General features: G+C 37.4%; 1 pseudogene; it reads left to right on the top strand.

The window, feature by feature from the left end:
• Window positions 1-1901: 1901 nt before the first annotated feature.
• Window positions 1902-2777, top strand: LOC128869795 (uncharacterized; annotated as a pseudogene).
• Window positions 2778-5462: the final 2685 nt, after the last annotated feature.

Below are 5462 nucleotides of genomic sequence, written 5' to 3'. Positions count from 1 at the left end.
CCACATGAGTATCCATTGTAAGTTGCTGATAAATGCTAATGAAAAGAGGACTTTTCTTTTCGCTGGGTAACTAAGGACTCCAGATATAGACCAATTGGGAACTCGCCTTCAGGTTAAGAAATTGCATTCTTATGTACTACAACCAGTTAAAATGGTATATTCAATCACATAACAATATAATCTTTTTACCTGAAGGCGAGTTCCCAATTGCAAAATCAGAAACAGAGAATCGGCCGTTGGAATGTATCAAACAACTTTTTTATTGTACTTACCTTTCTACTTCCACTCATTTCGATGTAAGAATAAGCACAAAGTATTTTTATTTGAGAATGGCAGATTTTGTTCGTGCCTACATTTTGTGTGAAGAGATATGTGCACGTAGACAAAAATATGAATCAGCATGTTAAAAACAAATCAAAACCAACACCTCATTACTTATTTCCTTCATGGTAAACGTTTCAAAAATTTCACCACACATATGTTACATATTTTTTTTTATTTAACGCGTACCTATTTGAAAAGCTGAAAAGCGCTCAATGTATGGTGAAATTATTTTTAAAAATACACCAAAAACCCATTTGTTTGGTCAGGTTCATCCCACTTAGCCAGCGGATTATACGTTTTCATATTAACATACATACATCAATAATAGTTTAATCATTTACCAGCGATTTGTTACCTGCTTAACTACGCTCTTAGCGAACTTTGGAGACGGTTTCGTCGCGAAATGGTCTGCTCCTGGAAAGATGGGCCTGGAGTCAACTCAGCGAGCGCTGGGCTAGTGCGCAAACGTGCAAGGTCGCGAGATCCTTCTGGTCACGGGTAGATCGGGGACGCTCAAGGGAACTCCTAAGGCTAACAAAGCCCCAGCTCTCAAATTTGGTGGGCATCCTTACCGGACATTGTCCGTTAGGTGTTCACGCCGTAAGACTTGGGATTACCTCAAGTCCGTTCTGCAGAAACTGTCTGGAGGACAAGGTGGAATCATCTCAACACCTTCTTCTCAGCTGCCCTGCTCTCATCTGGCAAAGACTTAGAAATCTGGGTTCCCTCTTTTTCGCTACGCTTGCGGATATAGCCGGCGTAAGTATCATAAGTTTGGTGAAGTTCATTAGTAGCTTGTTACGGCTAACTACGAAGGCAAATCAGCCCCCGTCGGCGCCGTCGTAAAATGTATGGTCATCATCGTATCTAATCCTAAGGCTCCTTCTTCCTTCCCATCTCCTTTCTCCTCTCCCATGTATGGCACCACAACGGACGAATTTCTTAACATTTGTCCAAGTGAACCCTTTAGCTAGGGCAGCCATTTAACCTAACCCTAACCTAGCTACGCTCTTTCTCTCTCAAAACTTATGAACTTTCGTCTTAACTATCATACTTATTATTCCCATCTACAAACATACTTGCATTATATTTATATCAACATGTAGGTATGTATGTAGCAGGCAGATCGACAAACAAAGTAGGCTTTGAAAAGACATCGAACTATATTACGGTGCATTTATTTTGCATAGAGAAATACATGAATATTTTGTATAGATAGGTATATAGAGCTTTGAAATTTGAGAAAATTCAAATTAGTAGAATATATGACATTGGAGTGTAAACATCGCTGGAGCGTTTTCTTTGGCCCCATACGTTCAGTAGTGTCCGAAATTACCGCGGTGCAAAATTATTAGTTATTATAGTGTTTTTTTTTATAATTATTAAGTTTGTGTGAATTTGTGAAAAGAAGAAATATAGCGCAAAGCGAATTTCCGAGCAAAAAACGGTAAGTTTTGAACTGTTGAAGTGAATGACACGAATAAATGTGTTTCCTTATTTGAAAAAGCATATGGTGTACCACTATTAATGTAGGCATTTTTTTAAATTTAATTTATTCTTTTTTAATTGAAAGAAAAATGCCACGACCCACACGAGGAAATATAGGTCGACGAACGCGTCATGTAAATGCTACGGCATTACAAAGGCGATCACAGACTCCGGATGAACGAGCACAAGCTAATGCATCGCAGCGTGAACGTAATGCACGAAATAGATCTGTTGTACCTGAAATTATGCGTGCTGCTTTTAATTACAACAATCAGATCAACTACAGTATGTACGGATATATTGGAATAATGGGCGCAATATGTCCACATTGTGATGAAACGCCCAGGTGAAACGCCCGGCATGTGTTGTGCTAATGGCAAAGTGAGATTGCCACCATTAGAAACTCCACCCGAACCATTGTCTTCATTAATTTTTGGGGCTTCTGAAAATTCGAAGCACTTTTTGAGTCATATTCAACAATACAATTCGGCATTTCAAATGACTTCTTTTGGTGCTACTAACATTATTAGAGATAATTTTATGCCGACGTTTAAGGTAAATACTTAAACAGGATTGTCCCAATCAATCTGAATCATAAAAGTATTCAATAGTTTTAAAAATTATTATGCAACATATACCTAAAATTGCATACATGTTGCAGATTCAGGGCCAAATTTATCATCAAGCTTGTTCGTTATTGCCATACCCTGATGCTGATTATCAATTTTTGCAAATTTATTTTATTGGTGATGAAAATCGTGAATTGGATCAACGTTGTGCAATTGCTTTGAATACAAGACGAGAAATTATTTGTGAGCTACAAAGGTTTTTCCATCAGCATATCGCATTAGTTCAATTGTTCAAAATTGCTCTCGATCGTATGCCATCTGATAATCACTAAATCGTAATAAGGGCTGATAGAACACCTTTTGGAGAGCAAGAAAGGCGATTCAATGCACCGACAATTGATGAGGTTGCAATTGTAGTTCGTGGTGATCAGTTTCAATCGCGTGATATTATACTTCATCGTAGAAATGAGCAATTGCAAAGTGTTTCGGAACTTCATCGTAGTTACGACGCATTACAATACCCAATATTGCATTGGAAAGGTGACGATGGCTACCATATCAATATACCAATGATTGATCTACGAACAGGTAAATAATATTTTCAGTGTGTTGACATTTCATCATTTGTTGAAATTTCTTAAGTCACATTTTCCACTTATTTTCAGGTCTACATGTACAGAAAAAAGTTAGTGCCATGCATTTTTATTCTTATCGATTGATGGTTCGTCCACAAGAACAAAATTATATCTTGAGATGTCGTAAACTATATCATCAGTACATCGTTGATATGTATGCCAAAATAGAAACAGAACGTCTTAATTTTATTCGTTTCAGCCAAGCAAAATTAAGATCTGAACAATATATTCATTTGCAAGATGCGATAGCGAATGATGCTAATATTAATGACATCGAACATTTAACTATATTGCCTCTTCGTATATTGGTAGCCCACGGAATATGAACGAATATGCACAAGACGCAATGTGTTATGTACGAAAATTCGGTCGACCGGATCTTTTCATTACATTTGCATGTAATCCGCAGTGGGATGACATCAAAAACAATTTATTTGCAGGACAGTCGACAACCGATCGTCATGACATTACTGCGCGTGTTTTTCGGCAAAAATGTGAAGCACTTATGGATTTAATTGTGAAATTATATGTATTTGGGGAGGTGCGTTGCCATATGTACTCCATCGAATGGCAGAAAAGGGGATTGCCGCACGCACATATATTAATTTGGCTGGTACATAAAATAACTCCGGATCAAATCGATAACCTTATATCAGCCGAAATTCCTAATCACACTGCTGATCCTGAGTTATTTCAAGCTGTCGTTAAAAACATGATACATGGACCGTGCGGTGAACTAAATGTGAATTCACCATGTATGATTGATGAAAAGTGTTCGAAACGATACCCAAGGCAATTTACTTCAGACACAATAACGGGCAATGACGGATATCCGTTGTATCGACGTAGATCACCTAATGATAATGGCAAAACGGCAACCATTAGGATGCATAACCAGGAAGTTCAAGTTGATAATCATTGGGTGGTTCCGTATTGTCCATTATTATCGAAAATATTCAACGCTCATTTAAATGTGGAATATTGTAATTCTGTCAAATCCAATAAATATATTTGCAAGTATGTAAATAAAGGGGGCGATATGGCTATTTTCGATGTTGCTGGTGATAATAGAAATGATGAAATTACTCAGTATCAAATGGGTCGCTATATTAGTAGCAATGAAGCTGTCTGGAGGATTACGTCGTTTCCAATGCACGAAAGACATCCTGCGGTTGTTCACTTGGCTGTACATCTTGAGAATGGCCAACGTGTTTATTTTAATGTAGCAAATTTATTGGAAAGAGCAGCGCAACCACCAGCAACTACGTTAACAGCTTTTTTCAAATTATGCGAAACTGATACATTTGCGATAACTTTTTTATATTCTGAAGTGCCTCAGTATTACACATGGAATGTGTCTTCGAAAAAATTTCAAAGACGTAAACAAGGAACAGCAGTTCATGGGCATCCTGTACATCCAAACAATGTTGAGTGTTTTTATTTGAGATTGTTATTAGTTAACGTGAATGGCCCACAATCATTTCAAGAATTGAGAACAGTCAACGGTCATTTGTGTGAAACATACCGCGAAGCATGCCAACTTTTGCATTTGTTGGAGGATGATGCACATTGGGATTCAACACTTCATGATGCATCTATTTCGGCTCATCCTCAACAAATACGAATGCTGTTTGCCGTCATATTATCAACATGTATGCCATCAAATCCACTTGAACTATGGAACAAATATAAACATAATGTTGCAGAAGATATTTTAATTCGTATGCGTCATCATGCAAGAAATCCTGATTTGTTGATAACTTTGGAAATGTACAACGAAGCTTTGATAATAATTGAAGATATGTGTATACGGATTGCAAATAAAACATTAGTTCAATTGGGAATGACCGCGCCAAATCGTGACATGCATGATCTGTTTGATCGTGAATTGCAATGTGAGCAGGAATTCAATTCTAATGATTTGCGTTTATTTGAGCAATCGAATATAACCAAAATGAATATTCAGCAAAAACATGTATATGACACAATCATGCAAGCCATTTCCAATAATGCAGGTGGGTTATATTTCTTGGATGCACCTGGTGGTACAGGCAAAACGTTCGTTATATTACTGAGGTGGTGGTCGGACAGCACACTCTGCATTAAAATTACCATTGACTGTACAGGTGATTGAAACTCCAACTTGCAATATTTCAAGAAATTCTGCTATGGCAAAAGTTCTGCGATTAACGTCAATTATTTTATGGGATGAGTGTACAATGGCGAATAAAAAATTACTAGAAGCATTTAATCGAACAATGCAAGATTTACATGGTAACCAACAGCTTTTTGGTGGTGCTTTGATATTACTGTCAGGGGATTTTCGACAAACATTGCCTGTCATTCCTCGGTCAACTCCTGCTGATGAAATAAATGCCTGTTTGAAGTCATCAGTTCTTTGGAGATATGTACAAAAATTGACACTGAACTGTAGTATGATTATAAG

The sequence above is a fragment of the Anastrepha ludens genome, chromosome X (assembly GCF_028408465.1).
Source record: "Anastrepha ludens isolate Willacy chromosome X, idAnaLude1.1, whole genome shotgun sequence".
In the NCBI taxonomy this organism is placed as follows: Eukaryota; Metazoa; Arthropoda; class Insecta; order Diptera; family Tephritidae; genus Anastrepha; species Anastrepha ludens.
This window is presented reverse-complemented; position numbering and strand designations above follow the sequence as displayed.